Here is a 20,983-nt window from a genome sequence, read left to right as displayed (position 1 = left end):
TTTTGGTTTCTTTTTACCTCCTGCCATTTGCTTTCTGCTTTAGTTCTTCCTTGGACATGTGCCAGGTGTCATTTTGTGTGTCCATCTTTTATTGTGAGCCCCAAGGCAGAGTTCATTGGGTTTGGATACTTGATGATAGAATTATATTGACAACATGACAACATTTTACCCGTCGTTCTGTCTGTTATTCTGTCACTTGCATTTTAGTGATCAATAAAGACTGGTCGTCAGTTGTCAAGATGGAGCCTCTCTGTGAATGTGAAGGAACTCCTAGGTGAAGTCTACTACTATGTTTTAGACTTTTCAGAATGATTGGCCAGGAATCTGCAAAATGTAGTTACGTTGCTTACAAAGGAAACATGCATATTGATTTTAAATATTTCATCATCACATACAGTACTGTGCAAAAGTTTTAGGCAGGTGTGAAAAAATGCTGTAAACAAAGAATGCTTTCAAAAATGGAAGTGTTAATCATTTATTTTCATCAATCAACAAAATTACTGTGAATGAACAAAAGAGAAATCTAAATCAAATCAATATTTGGTGTGACCACCCTTTGCCTTCAAAACAGCATCAGTTCTTCTAGGTACACTTGCACACAGTTTTTGAAGGAACTCAGCTGGCAGGTTGTTTCAAACATCTTGGAGAACTAACCACAGATCTTCTGTGGATGTAGGCTTCCTCACATCCTTCTGTCTCTTCATGTAATCCCAGACACACTCGATGATGTTGAGATCAGGGCTCTGTGGGGGCCATACCATCACTTCCAGGACTTCTTGTTCTTCTTTACACTGAAGATAGTTCTTAATGACTTTGGCTGTATGTTTGGGGTCATTGTCCTGCTGCAGAATAAATTTGGGGCCAATCATATGCCTCCCTGATGGTATTGCATGATGGATAAGTATCTGCCTGTATTTCTCAGCATTGAGAACACCATTAATTCTGACCAAATCTCCAACTCCATTTGCAGAAATGCAGCCCCAAACGTTCAAGGAACCTCCACCGTGCTTCACTGTTGCCTGCAGACACTCATTGTACCGTTCTCCAGCCCTTCGATGAACCAACTGCCTTCTGCTACAGCCAAATATTTCAAATTTTGACTCATCAGTCCAGAGCACCTGCTGCCATTTTTCTGCACCCCAGTTCCTATGTTTTCGTGTATACTTGAGTCGCTTGGCCTTGTTTCCATGTCGGAGGTATGGCTTTTTGGCTGCAACTCTTCCACGAAGACCACTTCTGGCCAGACTTTTCCGGACAGTAGATGGGTATACCTGGGTCCCACTGGTTTCTGCCAGTTCTGAGCTGATGGCACTGCTGGACATCTTCCGATTTCGAAGGGTAATAAGCTTGATGTGTCTTTCATCTGCTGCACTAAGTTTCCTTGGCCGACCACTGCGTCTACGATCCTCAACATTGCCCATTTCTTTTTGCTTCTTTAAAAGAGCTTGAACGGCACATCTTGAAACCCCAGTCTGCTTTGAAATCTTTGTCTGGGAGAGACCTTGCTGATGCAGTATGACTACCTTGTGTCTTGTTGCTGTGCTCAATCTTGCCATGACATGGAACTGTCTTCCACAACCTCACCTTGGTAGCAGAGTTTGGCAGTTCCTCACCCAGTTTTAAGCCTCCTACACAGCCGTTTCTGTTTCAGTTAATGACTGTGTTTCATCCTGTGTGTGACATTGATGATCATTAGCACCTGTTTGGTAGAATTGGTTGATCAGACACCTGACTAGAATCCTACAAAATCCCTGACTTTGTGCAAGTGGACCTATAAGAATTGATGCTGGTTTGAAGGCAAAAGGTAGTAACACCAAATATTGATTTGATTTAGATTTGTCTTTTGCTCGCTCACTTTGCATTTTGTAAATTGATAACAATAAACATTCATTATTTATATTTTTGAAAGCATTCTTTGTTTACAGCATTTTTTTCACACCTGCCTAACACTTTTGCACAGTACTATACATGTAAGAGTTCAGTTTGAATTGACCCACAATGAATTAATGGCATAGTTAATCGTCTGAATATAATGTCATATGTAAGGAGTGCATACTTGCCAACTACCATAGAACTGTTTTCCTGTAGAAAGGTAAACGCCATTGTCCACTCTTGTTTATTATTTATCTAATTAGGCACCACTTGCCTTTTGTAACCTTGTAAAACTTGCCACATTACTCGCCACTAGGCCTGTAGTCTCAGGCAGCTGTTACAAAATGATGACCAGGGATTTCCCACACCTATACTTCGAATCATTTATACATAAATTTTGTGGATAAAGATAACATTTGATATATTGGTTTACTACCTTGTGGACAGAAACAATGAATTTGCACTTAATCACGTTGGTAGCTTTTCAGAAAGTATATGCTTTCAGTAACTTGGGGCCATGAACATAAGCAGTGTGACAAAACAAGGCAGATCATTCAGAGAGCTTATGGCTACGTTGTCCCAGTATCGCATTTAGTTAACACAAATCGCTGGGCATTTTTTTGTTTTTGTTTTTTAAATTTCAGATTGCCTGAAAATAATTCCAGCCAAGAAGAAAATGCATTTTCTTAAAGATTTTTGCTCCTTTTGGCAGTTCTTTTTGCTGTTTTTCCCTGCAAAGCTAAAAGGAGGCTGATGACCATGGAGTTGATGTCATCAGGTAGCAGAGGAAGAAGAGAAACGACCAGTTTCTTGATCTATTTTCTAACAATTATATTACACACTGCTTCTTTTAGATTAGCACAAAAGTGACTTCATGTTGTAGGTTTCTTGGCTACAGCATGTTCAGTTGATATGTTCTAGAAACTAACCCTTTGTTGTACAGTATATGGGGTGTATATGGGATATGTGGCAGGGACTGATAAAATAATTTCTAATCCCCACAGTAGACCATATAATCAAAACAGGATTGACTGGCATTCTGCTCTCATCAAACATGGTATTGTTTTCATCGTGCTTTCTTGAAAAAAACATTTTCTGATTGCCATATCCACTCTTTTTCATAATCTGTGACTTTTTTTGTGCAGGATGTAGGATGTTGTGCAAGTATATTCAATCTTTTTTTTTTTTTTTAACCAGGCAACATTAATCAGAAAATTATGGTCTGTAGATTAGTTATGATTGGTGACTGGTTTACTGCACAGATGTTTTTAATTATCTTTCCATACAGTACATTTCGTTTAACCCTGCTTTTTCCATTACAGAGCATCAGCTGCTTTCTGGCATGTATGCTGTTAAATTAAAAAAAATAAATCTTCGTAATGTGAGGCAGATTACACAGTTCCTGGTACTGTTATTCTACAGAAGCCAGTATTTTTCATACTTTAAAGCCATATGCATGCCACTTGGATTAACAAACTGAGACAGACGGATCAGAAACTCAAATGCTGTTGCTTTACAGCAACCTGGCACCGTCCTCCCAACCCACACTACGTTCTTGGCCCATCGCCTCTTCGTTAGGCACGGATTTGGTGCAGATCAGCTGTCTGTGGGTGAACTACTACCTCTTGCATTACATTTAAACACATTGCAAGATAGGTGTTGAAGTAAAACAAGCTTGGAGTCCAACAATTTTCTTTTCTGTTTATTATATGCCTAATAAGTTGTAAAACACAATTTAAACATACTAAGAAAATGTACACTTTCATCTGAAGTAAAAATTTGAGCTTTATTTCTACCCATCTGTGGTTGATTATTTGTTTCTTGGGAATCAAAACACCAACAACATTAAAACAAGGCACATGTTTTAAGCTATTGTGCCACACAGTGCATTCTAAGTTAATTCATAATTATAAGTATGAGTAAGATGACTGTAGTGGACTGGGTGAGTGTCCTGGGTTGTTTCCTGCTGTGTGTTCAGTCCTGCTAGAATAGGCTCAGGATTAATATTGGAATCAGTAAGGTACAAACATGGATAGATGTTAACCAGCTTGCTGGGTATGTGGATAGCACTGGTGGAGATGCTGCCAATTGGAAAATAATGCAGTTTTCTCTTTTTGTTTTCACTACCTGTTATATGGCCCCTTTTTAGAATGTGATGTAAAGCTTTACCCAGCAGTACAGAATAATTTCATGCAATTTGAACAAAATGCTACTTTTTTATGATAAATGGGTTCAAAATGGCAGTAGTTTTGCATTTTAGGTCCTATTGTATTATACTAAGCCTGTGTACTTTGACTTGTCAGATTAATAATATACTTGTATTTAGATACCATTGATTTTGTACGCATTACTTTATTATTAGGAGAAAAAAAAGGGCTGTATGTCAATACACCCATTTCCTGAAATGTCTTAATTTTAGGTTTGTCAGGGCCAGAGCTTGTTGTGACAGCATCGGGAACAAGGCAGAGCCAACCCTAGACAACGTGCCAGTACATCGCCGGGCACACTTATTCACAAAAGGTTAATTTACAGTTACTAATCTGCTGCACTTTAATGTCATTGGAATGAGTGCAGTAGAAAAAATGTTTTTGCTTTCATACATTGATACACACCTTCCCAGTCTGGTTTGATACCTGCCACCAGACTTCATCTTGTTATGCATTTGCTGCTCCCTCACAGCATTTTTCTTCAGTAATAACACTGACCTATTCAAGATGGGTTCTGTCATCTGTAGCTTAGATCTTTCTTGAGTATTACTGGTTGACCTGTTTAGGCTGCAATAATCTTGTTGTGTAAATGTGTCATGAAAAGTAGCAGCCTCACCCCAGGTGATACCTGATACTACGATGAGTGGAGGAAACAGATTTTGAGTTTCAGAAAGCTAACCTGGTTAAATGGGAATAGAGCCATTACACTGGTGGTGGTGATGATGGTAATCAATGTATACAGTATTTGTACATGAATACAGTCTATTTAAGTTCAGGTTAAGAACCAAGGCTCAAATGGTTGCCAGTTCTTGGCCCAGTTTAATGCCAATAATTGCCAAACAGCATGTGTTTGGAGTACTAAAGAACACTGGAATTCCCAGAGGAAACTGACATAGTTTGGGAGAAATGCCCTATCTACTGTGCTGCCCCACTACACATATAGTTCATAATGTGTTAAACAGTCTATATGTAGTAAGAAGCCAGGAGGCCTTGACCTTTGTGTTAACTAAATTACTGAACCGTTTAGGGCTAAAATTATATGTCTCTACTTTGAGCTGATGTTATTTTCTGCTTCTTCTTTAGAACATTTTAAGCTGAATCTGTTCAAGGTTGATTTTCACTGCAAATAATGGAGAGCAATAGTGAGTCAAGAAGGGCAGCAATACAAAAGAAGCCAAAGCTGTGGCTGGCTAAAAATAGCCCAGCATTAAATTACATAAGTGGTCCTTAATCGGCATGTAGCACACTAGAAGGAGAACAAGAGGAGCACCAGGGTGGGCTTGTATTAAAAGGAATAATGTGATGCCCAGTGTGGTGAATGAAAGGTATAATATAGAGTGGCCTCAGAACAGATACTGGTGGAGAATGCCTCACTTTATACATTTTGTTCACACAATGTTTCTTGCATTATTTTTAATGTGGTAGAAATTATTTTTTCTTTTATTGATCTGCAATGCTATGGCATAGTGTAACCAGTTTTGTCTCTGTAGATGTCCCTGAAGAGCGGTATCAAATCTAGAAGTTATAGCTGACCCCCTATGTTGTCACATATGTTGCCCTTAGCTATGCGTTCATTGTCTGTTCTGCACCATCTGAGGCAGCTGGAACAGCAATGTATTCGGTTTTTATCATGTGTTACAACCATATGGTTTTTATGCTTTTACACTTACAATCTTGTACATGCTTGATAAAAACTGAGTACTTCAAAAAATAAAACATGCTGCACAACAAAAATCAGCATTTGTCATTAAGGAAATGGTCATTGGATGTTACCCATCTTGGGTGTATCATGAGTAAGGTGCACACCAATATATGGAAGGGGATGGTGATTAGCTCTTGGCCAGACTCCTAAGTCTTTGTCCAAAACATTCAGCCGTTTGCTAATGAACACATTGCGGTGTAAGTGCTGTGAAGAAGCAGGCACTTTTTACCCACATGTTAAAATTATTGATAAAGATTTACATCAAACTCAATGTTTATCATCTGTTTGCAATACACCATCGGTGTAATCAACAGTGAAGTTATTGTTCTTGTGTGTGATTTGGACAGTGGGATCTATCATCCTGTTTAAGAGAGCGATTTTATTCATGATATACCATTGCCTATTGGGGAACAGTTCTAACTATCAGTGTTATATAAGTATTTACATGGTAACAGGTGCCGTTTATGGTATATAGTTTTACTTATTTTTGACTATGCTACATGTTTGTCTTCAATATACCTCTTATATGTATTGGGATGCTAAGGTCAATTTTGCCTATTTTTTTTTTTTGTACTTTAAACATTTTAGAATGTTAAGCTAAACAGTCAATATAAGGAAAAAGTGTGCACATGTATTTTTCTCGTGTGTAATTTTGCATTCACTATATGTGCTCAAACGTTATAGAACAATATCACATTATGTGTTCCATCCAACTAGAAGTGTTTAGGTCTTCAACTGTTGAACTTTTTTAACTGTTCAACCTTATCATTCCTGGATAATCTCAGCTCAGGTTCATAGGGGTGGGAGTGTGTACTGGCAGCCTTGAGCACAAGTTATTTGCCAGCCTTGCATAAGGTGTGTACATGAAATTAAAAAAAGTACAAATCTAGTGTTCTATTTATCAACTATCTTTCCCTTTATTATCCATAGACCTAATCCAAAATGAAGATTAGATAAGTGTCCCTGAAACAAGGACAAGAAAATAAGAATGGGCACTGAGTGATTGCATGGAAACCAAGCATAGCAGAAGCAACAATCTGGAATATCTTGCAAAAGAAAGAAGTCCCTGCTGTACTTGGCAGTCAGCAAAGACCAGCTTGGCCAAGAAAAATAATTGCAGTAGGTGGCAAAAAAATGATCATAGATGTGAACAAAAACCTTAAAATGTGTTGATAACAATTTGGTGCTGAATGTGGATGAAAGATCCATGTTAATTAACGGTTAGAAAAAATATCCTGTGATTCTCTGTATTCCTCATTTTCTTTGAGGGATTTTTTTTTTTTTTTTACTTTTGCTCTCCTTAAGCAGTGAAGTTGATGCCAAAGTGGTGATACCTTAGAGGTGAATGCAGGCTGCCCAAGATGATGCCAAACGCTGCTCCCATAAGTTATCTAAGCTAATATAATATTACTTGAAGGACATGTCTGAACCCAAATTAAATCCATTAAATTGTTCTGTTTAAAAGGCACATAAAAGATCTGCGTTCTGTTAATGAAAGTGGAAATTATCTAATTAAAAACGGGCTGTTCTTGCAAGTGATATGTGTACTGTATAGTCAGGATAAAAGTAGTACTTGCGGTTTACTAATACAAATCAAACAATAAACAGATAAAAAGTACATACTACATGTGCCCAAGTATAAACATATTTTTTTTAAATATGTACAGTAAGGAAGTGGCAAATCCTGAGCCTCAGGATAAATATTAGAACCAAAATGACCTCACAGAGTGGACTATAACATATCAGGTCATTTTCAAATCCATTCCTGTAGTTTTTGCTTCCTCTGTTAAAGTTCTGAATTTTATTCATTGCTATGTCTGAAGTATCATGCTGTCCAGTTTAACACTGATCAGATATACAGTCCAAGCTGAGTATCCCTAATCTGAAACTGAAACTGTTGTCGTTCAGTTATAATGATAGTGTAGGAGTCGATGTAAGGTTGAAAGAATTGACAGCAGTGTTAGTGAAAATATAAATTGTTAAATATTCTTTCGAAGTAAATGATGTGTCACACTTCCTTTAAAGGGGATGAAAAAGACTACCATTTAGGGAGATGAAAAAGAAGAGCCACAGCAGAAGAAGATTTCAGTACTCAAAACACCCAAATCACCAAATGTGCCTGACAACACCAGTAAGAGCATGAGCAAGGCTGCACAGCATCCACCTTCTGACTGCATGTCTAAATGAATATCTAAAGGAAGTTAACATTGCTGTCTAATTGGAAATGCAGACATGCCATGCCAGAATATGTCTGCAGTGTTTTAACACGTAGTATACACATAGAACATAATGCATATCTAAACTCTGTGTGCTGCTGTTATGTCATATAGCAGTGGTTCTCAAATTGAGTACGCACTGTGTTTGCAGGTTTTTGTTCCAGCCAAATTCTGCATTTAATTGGGCTCCTAGCCTAATTAAGTGGTCTGTTATTTCATAATTTCTGTGTCTTGGGGTCAATGGAGAAAATACAAAACTAAGCTTGGTATTTTTTTTTATTAAATATACTAATCGGTGGGCGGCACAGTGGCGCAGTGGGTAGCGCTGCTGCCTCGCAGTTGGGAGATCTGGGGACCTGGGTCCTCCCTGTGTGGAGTTTGCATGTTCTCCCCGTGTCTGCGTGGGTTTCCTCCGGGCGCTCCGGTTTCCTCCCACAGTCCAAAGACATGCAGGTTAGGTCGATTGGCGATTCTAAATTGACCCTAGTGTGTGCTTGGTGTGTTTGTCTGTGTCCTGCGGGGGGTTGGCACCCTGCCCGGGATTGGTTCATGCCTTGTGCCCTGTGTTGGCTAGGATTGGCTCCAGCAGACCCCCGTGACCCTGTGTTCGGATTCAGCGGGTTGGAAAATGGATGGATGGATACTAATCGGTTATATGGGGATAAATGTAGGTTTTTTGTTTTTTTTTTATCATCCTGATTTTCATTCTGCATTTCCAGGTGTTCCGATTATTTTAATTCATTATTTACCATTGAGTACATTAGTGGGTCTGACACTGAAGTAGTTGCAGCCTTTTTTGCATTCAGTGCTGTTTGTCTGAGTGTCTACTTTGTTGTTAAATGTTAGTAGGATACAATGAAGGGAACAAACTAAACAGAAACAATGCAAAATAATAGGAAAACAACAAAAATAGGTAAGCCTTTAAAGCCCTAACAAACGTTTAAATATTTCTAAATGTCCTATAAATGTAAACCTAATACTGCTGTGCTGTTCTGAATACAGAATAAAAGAAGAGAAAAAAAGAAAATATCAGTTATTATCGCTGAATGTGAATATGGTTGGAATAAAAACCTTCTGCCACATGAGGTCCCCAATATTGAGTTTGCGTACCACTGTTATATAGTGATGCAAGAACCAAAATGATAGAAAGATATTGTAGCAGACAAACACTTCTCGAACATGTGGAGCCAAGTGGTCTATGCATGTGTCTGTCTCTTGTGTCGCCATGCTCAATCCTGAATGGATAACAGCTATTTTAGCTTTTAATCTTCTCACAGTATCAAGTGTTTTGCTCTGTTTCTTTTGCTCACTCCATGAAACCACTGTGGTTTAAAGTACATGCACTGAAGAAACTGAAGGCAGGCATTTTAGGAAAATGCAAATGTGCCAAAAATGCAGATATTCTAAGGTCCGAAATACTTCTGGTCCCAGGCATTTTGGATTAGGGATATTCAGCTTGTACTTGCATCTTATTAAGTTTAATGCCTTTCATTGTGTTAAAGAAAGATCTTAAAAAAGGATAATGAGTTGAACATCCTTGGGTAATGCAAATGTCATCCTCATCATCATCATCAATACTCTGCTTATACTGATAAGGCTTGCAATAGCTACACAATGAGTTGGTCTGACCAGGCCATGTAATTTTCAACATTTTCTTCCTCCCTGAGAAATTCCCAGATGCTTCCAGCCCCCATGAATGGAACAATCCCTCTTGCGATCCCTTGGAGTTCTTCCACGAAGGTTGATACGGTGACATTCTAACTACATGCAGAAACCACCTCAACTGGCTTCTCTTGATCTGGAGAAGCAGTGGCTCCACACTAAAGTCCTGCTGATCTCAGAGACTGGTCCCAGCAACCCTGTGCAGGAATCTAAATTAGGCAATTTGTACTCGCATCATAATAATTGTCAGTCACCATCCAGGACTCCTAACCATAGATTAGGATGAGGATGTAGACTAACTGGTAAATGAAATTTTTTGTCTGAGGAATTAACAGCTCACTATCACAGTCTGATACAGTGGCAGCAGTTTTTTTGACTGTTGTAACAGTTCATTGTTCTGTATCATGATTACCTCTTCTCTCACTCATGAATAAAATCCCAAGGCACTTAACTGCTTCACTTGTGGAAACTGCTTACCTGAAAAGAACAGTCAACACTTTTCCAGAGGAGGAATATACACCTCAGATTTGGAGGTGCTGGTTGTCATCCCAACTGTTTCACACTCTGCTATGAACAGTTTAAGTGCACATCAGAGATCACAGTGTAATGCTGAAAAGAAAATATCTGCAAACCGCTAAATCCTTAGATTCCCCAAACTGGATACTCGGGTTTACCTTGATATCCTTTGCATAATATGCACCAACAGAAGAGGAGATGCCACGAATCCTTGCTGGAGTCTAATGCCTGCATTGAATGGACTTGACTGAATGCAAATGCAGCTGTTACTCCACAAATGCAGAGACCGAGTAGCACACAGCAGTGGCCCTAAAAACCCATTCTCTTGAATTACCTCTCAGACACTATAAAGTGATGCAGTCATACAAAGCACGTACAGCCATGATTGGCAAAGTCCCATGACAAATATTTCTGCGAAGTTCCACGGCCAGGATGAAATCCTCATTCTTTCTTCTGGATCTGAAGTTCACCTATTGAACAGAGTCTCTGTTCTCCCAAAATAGCAAAGGAATGTTATCTTTGTATAACTGGAACACACCTTCTTGTTCCACTTCTTAAAAATGGAGCCACCACTCCAGTCTGCCAGTCCCGAGGTACTATCCTTACCTTACATGTATTGTTGAAGACGCATGTTACCCAAACCACTCCATAATATCTAATGCTTTCAGCATTTCTAGTTGGATCTCATCCACTCTTTCAGCCTTTCCACTAAAGAGCTTTTTAATTGCTACAACTACCTCACCCATATCACAAGTGTAAGCTGTGCAAATAAAACCACACTCAAGCAGAGCAGACATGATAAGGTGCTGTAGAAGGAAGCAAAACAGATCCAGATAGTTGAGGAAAGATGACTGGTTGCATCACAAACTGCAAGATGCTGATAAATGCTGTGACTTAAAAGTGGATTAGCTGGTTTAACAGTATGAGACCCATTTAAAGCATAAGGACATCCTGTATTTAGCATTCTTCAAAGTATGGATCAAGCCTGTATGGGACATTTTGAATTAGTTTTTAATTGCTTCAGTTTCTGGTGTGGTGCTAGGCTGTAAACTGAGATGGTATAAACAACATCTTTATCTCCTTTTTAGCACCACAAATCTTTGGTTGTTGCTTTTATGCTTGCTGCTTTTACAGTGATCCTCCCCCTCCATGCGTCTACCGTTGATTTGGCACACAGGGAAGGTCTTACATAATGTTCCTTTGTATTGCAACAGAATACAAGTCGGATTCTGCAGAAACAAAGCCATTCTTGTTGTAGCGGCTGCTACTTGTTTGGGATGATGTTCTGTTTCGACTCTTTTACTAAATTCATGTTTTATGGGTTTTGAGAAGTTTTTAGTCTCCATTGATTCAGTGGTTTCTTTTAAAATATCATTTGGTCATAGTATGTGGATAGTAATTTTGAATTATAGAGTATGTATTGTGTGTAAGGTGTGTATTTCAGTAGTTATCCATACTTGCAGTACAACAGTCCATTAATTTATATAGAATTTACATCTCTTGCATATAGGCCAGATATTATATCTTTTTTTTTTTTTTTTTATAAATATACAGTCAGGTCCCAAGATATTGGCACCATTCATGCCTTCAAAAACCCTTTGTGTTTTAAACCACTAAGACAGCTGAGAGGTACAGTATGGACAGGAGAGTGGCTAAGGCCTCAAATGATGAATGGCTTCAATTTTGAACACTCATATAATTAGTCATCTGGCAAGGGAGTAGCCTGCTGCACTTTAGGCAGCCAGTTGAGACAAAGGATGTTGAGTAAAGCCAGTGAATAAACCCCACCACATAAATGTATGGGGGTGTGGAAATGCCATAGACGCCAGCATTTAATGTCCTACCCTACCTTTTCTAGTTGGTTCATTAAGGTGCAGGTTTTCTAATATCTGAGGAATGTATCTTTAGTTTGCTGGGAATCTGGAAAATTAATATAGGCTGTTGTCAAATATGAAGCTTGATGGTGGTTGTTCACTTAAAGTGACAAGACTTTCTAGGAAAAGAAGAAAATGCCTTAGACAGATTGTAAGTGAAAAATGAGCAAGAGCAAATGGGTATCCTGCAGCACTAGAAGAATGAGGATTATGAAATACTGAGAACATCTACACTGATGAAAAGGCTGAATTGTAGAGGTGCTAATGAGGGTGCCACATAGGGGCGTCATGATTAATTGACTCTGCAATGTGTCCCCTGGCATAGGGGTGCTGGACCTTTATAAAGAACATACAAGAACTGAAATCTATGATACTTGTATAAGTGGAAATGCTGTGTAAGAGTAGTTTCTTTGTTGGAAATTTTGAATATTACAAGAGAAATAAAGCTAATTTGTTATGGCTTATTACTTAAGTTATTTCTAGTGACACTACAGAGGTTGGAGGTGGAAGTTGGTATAGTGAATTTTTCATAAAAATGTTGGCAAATTCCTCACTCCCTATTCTGCTAGTGGATCTACAGATACAAAATTTTATTACTCATGCTGAACATGGTACCTCAAAGACCTGGAAAACTGTACTCTGCTGTCTTTTTTTTTTTTTTTTTAAGTGTTTTATGCCTACATTTGATATTAATCTCTGCTCTTTAATGAGAGTGAAAAAACCACAAGTTTCTTTTAATGATACGCACACAAACATTGTGTTTTGTTCTTGGAAATTGCTGTGTGGGTGTATAACCCATAATTCTAGTCACATGCAGATGATTTTATTCTGTTTATTTATTTTTCTAATTTATTTAGCAGATACTTTTATCCAGGGTGACATGCACAACCAAGCAAGCTGTAATAAATATCATTTTATTGGCTGAACTACTGAAGCAGGTTCTTCTCAGATTTTTCCTTTTCCTTGCGTGCTTTGATTGGTGAAATGTTTGTGGAGACTGGTGGAACTGTTAGTCACTTGCACTTGCTTGCACTCATTGAATGTATTCTAAATCAGTCCGTACCATACTCATGTTTACTTTGACTGCAAGTGAGCTGATGAATCTCGATTTGGTGTCTTGACTTTATAATTATCATTCCAGGTCTACTGTACTGTCAAAAACAGTAGACTGCTTTAACTGTTTTTGATTGCCAATACTATTGTCTACCCTAGTTTGTCACCTGTATTTGAACTAATATGGATCACGTCCAGTAATTCGGCTTCCTATTGATAAGCATTTTGTTTTTTTTTTTTACTAAGAAGATTCTTTTGATTCACAAATATTTAATACTTCATACTTTTTTTGTGTGTTTGTGTATATCTATCTTAGATATATAACATATACTGTATGTATGTATACATATATAGTTATGTTGTATATGATGATAATTCTTATGACATTGTCCTCTATCATGACACAAAGAATAAAGAAGAAGATACGTAATTAATAAGAATAAGAAAATAAGAAAAAATATTATTTTTTTAAATACAGAACACTTCTTAGTTACAGTACACCCAAGGGCTTTACAAAGTAAATAACCAACCTGAAACAAGGAGGGTGGTAAAGTGTGCAGTGTTGTCATTAAATGCCTTAGAATTTTTTCTGTGAAAGATGCTGTTGTTTGTAGTTCCTTACTTCAGTTGTGTAGTCAGCCAAAGGTGAAATCTGAACCTGCCATGTCCTTGCAGGCTCAATACTTCTAGCTGATAAGTGCTGATAGGAAATGGAAAGTTCACATTCCCTTTCTTGAGTGGCCAATCCATTTCTTAAAGGATAAACAGAAAGAGAAAAGTAAACTTCTGTCAGTAAAATGAGGGCCTGTGGGATACTTTAGTGCAGAATATCATGATAAACCCAGAGTTTAAGAAAGAGGCCTCTACTGCATTTTAAACAAGACTGTTTCAAAACTGCTGGAGTGTATAAGAGCATTTTTCAGCTCTGTGTAATTTATCTACTGTACATCTTGATCTTCTGTTTCTTAACTAATACCCTTGCTCTGTTGGTATCAATTATAGTAAAGGCCAGAATGTCATCACAAGACCCAGCATAATTTAAACTAGCAGCCAGACTGTAGTGAGGGAATATGTGATGTCATGGCCTTCAAAGTCTCAGCATGGTAATCAATTTCCATGAATTCATTATAACCATTAACCTTATGACTTGATGTTTAAACTTTAAGTTCACTGCTGAATCAGTCACTTTAGGAATATATCTGAAATATGTGGAGTTTCAGATCTAAGCCTTTTGGGTTAAGAAATCAGTGTATTTGAACCTTACCTACAACACAAGTACTAGCAACCCACTGGTTCAAGCTTAGTTTAAGTGCTGTTGCTCAAGCTGCACCCCTACCTAGTGTTTTTGCAGATACTGTAACTCTTGCTTATCTGCAAAGTATTCAGCTGACATGGTCAAGTACCATCTGTAGCTGCTTGATTTATACATTTAATTTTGCAATTTAATTAGTCTGTTTGTAATTTGTTACTGTAATGACTGCACTGACTTTCTGGGCTACCCTCCTTTCCTGTAAACAGTGTCTTTTTATTGCTTAGCAAAACTCGTAGTGACAACCTTATATTGGACGCCTTTCAGTTCATTAAGTCAATATTTAAGTAAGCTCTGTTTACCCATCAAAATATTCCTTTAAGCTTAGGTTTCTAGCATGGCTTTCATTGTCTTCTACTCATGCTTTACTTATATTTATGCTTAATTTATGAATTCATCTCAACTTTTATTAAGAAGATACTACCAACAGATGTATCTATTTTTCCTTCTTTCTTAATATGGCCACGCTTTCTTCAGGTTTTGTGTGTGCTATACTTGCACACATCTTAATAGGGAATGAACAGAGAGGGAGGTTTTAGTGGCCAGTTTCAGTCAGTTTACTAATTTCAGGATATGCGCAAATGACAGCCATCATTTTGGTCACATTTAGGTTTTAGGTCTTTCAAATGCATTTTGGGAATGCTCAATTAACATATAAAGTAATGATATTGTGTCAGAGATCCTTTCTCTCCTTTTATGGCACTTTGTGGAAAGCCTGCCTTGTGTCATTTTTTAGCAGAACAATGATAGATTATACACAGCTACCATTTCTCAGCAGTGTTCATGTAATATTAGCACCCCTCCTGGTTGGGGGTATTCTGGACAGCCTTCTACACACTTTCTAGGCATCCACAGCCACCCTGAAAGAATAGTTGGTGAAGCTGACTTGTTTAGATGTGGTATGTGACTCCATTTTTGAACACAAGGTATTTTGCCCTATGCTAGGTAACACATAGATTCTACACCAATACAACACCCTCCCACTCTAAGTTCAGGAATAATTTCATACTTGCTGCATTTAGGTGCAAATACAGTATATATTTATTTGACAATTGTTTTCCACTGGATTTATGCAGTGCATTTTCCTCACATTCTAAAAACAGAGAAAATGAAATTGACTGAAATTGGCAAATTATTATCATATACTAGCCAACCCATGGCGTAGCATACGCCACATAATTATGTATTGATGGGTGAACACTTCCTGAAAGACACAGTTGTCCAAATGGGGTGGGTTTGAGGATACGACTGTGAGTGAATGAAAAGATGGAACTCTGGAGAGAGCAACATACAACTGTCCGTGACTGAAAACTGGGTTTGGCAGATACAGGCATATCGTTTTGAAAGTTTGTCCCTGTGCCTTATTAATTGTCATTGCAAAGGCCAATCTAACAGGAAATTGTCTGCGTGTAAACGTAAAAGGCAAATTTGAATCTGATGGGGTCGGGGAAATCCGGGGAATATGGACAGTTTGTGAGGTAGGAGCTGCGATTGTTTTTACACTCCAGTACATAGCGGTGAATGCTGGTAACAGTCCGTCTAGTGCCTTTACAGAGACTTCTTGCTGGCATGAGGTTTCTGAGAAGCATGACGACTGAACCAATTTTAAGTTTGACTTTATGCGGAGGTGTGCCAGTGGGGAGTAATGGCTGCCCTGCGGGTCATGGGAATAACGCCGCCGGATCACCAATCGGCATCGTTTATGGTCGGAACTACGACGGCATGTGATCTTCTTCGAACCTCCGACTTTCGTTCTTGATTAATGAAAACATTCTTGGCAAATGCTTTCGCTCTCGCGCGAATTGTTGGCTCTGTAGCGCGTGTGCCATGGTCGGCTGCTTAGTGAATTGTTGGTGGGCGGGGCTTAGTCTTGCGTGCGTCTTGCTTGCCATGGACTTAGTGAATTATATATATATAGATGGTGTCTGTCAATTAGCAGACATCCCAGACATGGATAGTTCTTTGTTTTTTCCCACTGCAGTGGGTGGTTAAGCTCAAAAATCACTTGAGACTAAATCAGCCTGTGCCAGCCTGTGCAGTGTTGAAATGTGTAGCTCAGGTAGTTGTGGGAGACTATAAAAGTTGCTTCAACATATTATATTGAGGTGCCTTCTTGCTTAATCCTTTTTCATGGATCAATTTTCTGTTTAGGAAGTTTCAACTGATTGATTTGCTGGTCAGTCTGCCTTAGTGCTTAGTGTTTTTCTGGGGAAGCCATTGGCCATTTATTCTTGATTCATTCTACTGTGCTGTTCCCTCTCTCTGGCTGCAGTTGTGCAAAAGATATATTAATCACTTATGATGACTGAATTTCTGGCTGTTTTCTGCTGTTATTGATTATCCAAATGTGCGTCCAGGTGAGGCTGGGGTGGTAATTGGAACCTTGGGTTTGATTGTGGTTCAGAAAGAATTAAATTCATGCCAGCATTATTCAGAGTGTTGAGTGCCAGAGTGTTGATGCTCTTCTACTGTTCAACAGGAAAGAGTAGAAATAAGCTGATTTCTCTGTGCGCATTCATGTTGGTTTTTTTTTTTTTTTTTAAATTAGAATCGACACCTACAGAGATGCAGCAATGCGGCGTGGGCGAATTCAATCACATTCTTTTTATTTTATGCCTTTCATACTGTCTTATTTAGCATAGACACTAGGTTGTATAGCTTGCGATTTGATTAAAGGGAAAAGAGGTTTTTTTTTTTTTTTTAACACAGTTTGGGGTGGTGCGGCATTTGCCTGAGTGCACAGCAGTGCATCTAATGAAAAATTAAACATAATCTGTACCATGAATGGAGCGCGTTTGAATGTTGACCAGAGAGAGACTGTCACTGTGACGGCAAGTTGTCAATCAATCAATAATACATTATGTACCTGAGGGGGGAGGGGTTGGGGTAAAATAACAGAATTGCCTAACAATATATTAATAAAAAGAGCAGAGCTACAATTCACCTTCAGAAGAGCTTTGGTCCTTTTTGGAAAGCTGTCATACAAGTCCTGAACTGTACATAGTTGGCCTTTGCACCATTCACCAAGAAGAAAAGCCTTTGGTTCTTTAAGGGGTGAAGGAGATGGACATCTGCTTTGCATTCTGCTCTACATAACCCCTGCACTAAGGTTCTTTGTTTAAATATGGTGATTGGAGAAACAGTGGAAGGTGTTGTGTTCATGAAAAATGTTTGGATGGTTGTATCAGGAAACACCATGCGGGAACAGTGATTGAAGCACAAGCACAACGTGACCTTCCCATTATACAACTATGAATCGCAGTCGTGAGACCGAATGCCTCCCACAAGATGGTTGTTGCCCTTGCTATTATGCACCCTTTGCCATGTTTCACAGGTGCCAACAGACATTATAGGCCAAAGATATCCTTTACCTTTCTACAAGTGTAAGCCCAGAAATAGATTACTTATTTTGTCCACTCCCTGTAGCATCTTGATTCCGTTGTATTATCCAAAAATAGTCCATGTCTGATTGGACTGAAATAAGGGTACTGCTACCTGCAATAATGGCTGAACCACAGTTGTCATGTATGTCTTACAGTGACCTCAACTACTAGAGTACGCCATGTGACACTTAATAGGTAACGGGATAGATGACTTTTCAACTACCAAATCCTTTGATCTATCAGTCACTCATTTCTACTTTAAGCCATGGTGGTAATGCAATGAGCTGAATTTTCCATAGATATATACACATAGATGCCTCATTGACCACCATTCCTATTAGTGTTGATATGTGTATGTGCCCACCATATTGTAGTGGTCCAGATCTGCTTTTAAATTCATTAGCATTTATGCAGGTATGTGGAGTTCTTAATGTTAAAATCAGTTGTAATCTTATTATTTCTCAATTGATTTAATAAAATTTGTCTTGTTATGATTGCTGGGCATGTTAGCATATATTAATTTTCCAAATTATGTGTTATATTTGTAAAACTTTTGTTAGTCATATCTGCAAAAAGCAGTGATGGCATAAGCATTTATAAATAATTAATAAATATCTAATGTTCAGTTTTCTCGAAAAAATGTACAGATAATAATGGGATAACTCTTGATCATACAGAACAGACAAATGTAATACACAGTACACTTAATAATAATAATACTAGCAGTAATGTGTGTGTATATCTATGGAATTTACACTAACAGTCTCCAAGTACTTCTGGGTGATTTCCAGACACCCCAGCTTAATCAAGGTATATCCTTAGTTGTATTCTGGTGGGCAATGCCTGCAACCATGGTACACTCACAGAGATACCTTTTTCTTGTCCTTGGAGATTTATGTTATTTTTCATTAGGAAATGTACATTTTGCTGTATAAATGGTTATAATAGCATTCAAGCTAAGAGTTCATCAATGGTAAGCAACACATATGGAGAAAATTTAATGCAACCCATTTTGTTTTATCTTAAAGGTGATTCTAAGTCAGTTTGAAATGTATGTTCTGTGTCTTAGCAAAGGTTTATAGCAAAGCAGACAGCCATGTTTTGGTCAGTTTAAGGACTGGAATCATTATTCAGTTCTTGGTCATGAGCAGCAGCAGGGGTAAGGCAGGAATCAACCATGGATGGGAACCAGTCCATCCCAGGAGAACTCTTGCGCACACCAGACTCCTTCATGTTGGGCCTTATTTCAATTGCTAATCCACCTAACCTGTGTATGTTTGGGAGGTAGAAGGAAAACTCACAGACATGGGGAGAACATGCACACTCAACACAGGAAGTGCTCAGACCACAATTCGAAGGTGGGGCTCTGGAGTTATGAGGCAGCAGCGCAAACTGCTCTGTCACCATGTTTTCCCTGGGTAACAGTAAACCTTATTGATGCAGAAATGCAAAAGATAATCAAACGGGAAATGTTTATGTGGTGTCTTTTAACAAAGATAAAATTTTGGTTGCTTTAGCTTTAGGCAGTTAGACTGATTTTTTGGGTAGATATGAAGAAAATTAAGTCATATGATAGTGGTATTTTTTAGTTTTTAATTCTTTTGCACAGGTTTCTATATTTATATATACATCATGGGTTACATTTTTACTCCCTATTATTTCAAATTTTCAATTGTAGCTTGATCATGTCTAATATTGACTAATTCTCACCAGGCTAGCAGAAGGAATTGTGACACGTATTATGCTATTTGTTTAAACTTACATGCAATGTAGTCTGCTGGAAAATATTTTTGTTGTAAGAATGTTATGTGAGCATATAATTTGATACTGCTATATTTGTAGCAATGTAAAAAGTTTAAATGGATTTAAAAAAAAAAAAGATTTTTACTCATGCATTATGCATTGAACATTTGTAGCTTAATTTTCAGTAATTGCATGTGTGTTTTTTATTGCTTGATCATTTCACGATTTGCTAGAATAGCAGTCATTTCCTTGTTAGCCAGAAGATTTTGCACATTCACCAGTTTCCACAGTGTGTCTTTCATAGGCATTTTTGTGGTAGTTTCATGTCCAGTTGAAGTTTTTTTTTTTTTTCCCTCTTATTCATAGTCAATGGTTGATGTGCATCTGAGAGTGATGTGTATTAATTCTTAACACTTCATAGTTAATTTAGGATTGATTTTTGTAAAACATCTGTAATTAAATTCCATCTCTAAAAGAACACAATTAAGGATTGTTTCACAACTACAAACTTGTCAGCATAGCATCTTCATTAACTACCTCATCCACCATATATTGCCAACACATGTCCCAGAGTGCCAAGGCATGTTTGTTAAGGCAGAGAAAAAGAATACATTTATTTTTGAATATTTCCCACTGAAGAATTTAAAATATATGATCAAGTAAAATGAAAACAGCAATATGGCAATCAATAAAAAACAAACTACTTTCCCTATATACTTTGTGCTTGTTGTTATTCTTTATTTAGCCAGCACCTTCAGACAAGGTAATTCATGAAACTAAAAAAAGAACTCAATCAGAACATTTCTGAAATAAATATGTTCAGATGTTACATGCTAACTGCATATTAATAATGAACACTGGGAGGAAATACAGAAAAGGAAAGCTGTTCTATAGAAAATATTTCTTTTTTAAACGATAAAAAAATAACATGAAAAAAATGCTGTTTTTATCGATATATGTTTCCCTCTCCATCTGCTTGTTGGTTTAAGGGTCACGGTCCTTTGTATGTATTCTTTCATTCATTTTCACTGTGCTTATTCTTATGAGGGTCAACAGGTCAAGATGGAAACGCTTGGGGTAATTTTTCCAGATGCTCCCAGGCCATTTGAGAGAGAGAATAGCGTAGCAGGGGAGGCATGTGTGTCTCTGTGATCCTCAGAGCCATATTGCCTGGAGATCTGGGCTTCTTATAGTGTTACACAGGGAAGACTGGACTGAGGGAAGAGTCAGACAAAGGACAATCCATAAATGACCCTCAGAAAAGTTCTGATTAAATCAAAGATAACCTCATCGGAAAGAAGAATGCTGGGACCAACTCCTGGAAATAGGCCTGAGAATAGTGTTTTTTGGTGAATGACAGGATCGCCTTGGTGGTTAGTCTTACTTATTAGATGAACTGTGAGGGCCAGGTGCAATAACAGTTGGGTGATGAGCAAGAATGGGACT

At 38.0% G+C, this 20,983-nt stretch overlaps 1 protein-coding gene across 1 annotated transcript in view; it reads left to right on the top strand.

Moving 5' to 3' along the window:
• mapk1 (mitogen-activated protein kinase 1) overlaps window positions 1-20,983 on the top strand; it is a 62,189-nt gene that overhangs the window by 11,757 nt on the left and 29,449 nt on the right. The window lies entirely within an intron of this gene.

This window comes from Erpetoichthys calabaricus, chromosome 18, assembly GCF_900747795.2.
Source record: "Erpetoichthys calabaricus chromosome 18, fErpCal1.3, whole genome shotgun sequence".
NCBI classification, from domain to species: domain Eukaryota; kingdom Metazoa; phylum Chordata; class Cladistia; order Polypteriformes; family Polypteridae; genus Erpetoichthys; species Erpetoichthys calabaricus.
The sequence above is the reverse complement of the archived record's forward strand: the minus strand, read 5'-3'. Positions and strand labels throughout refer to the sequence as shown.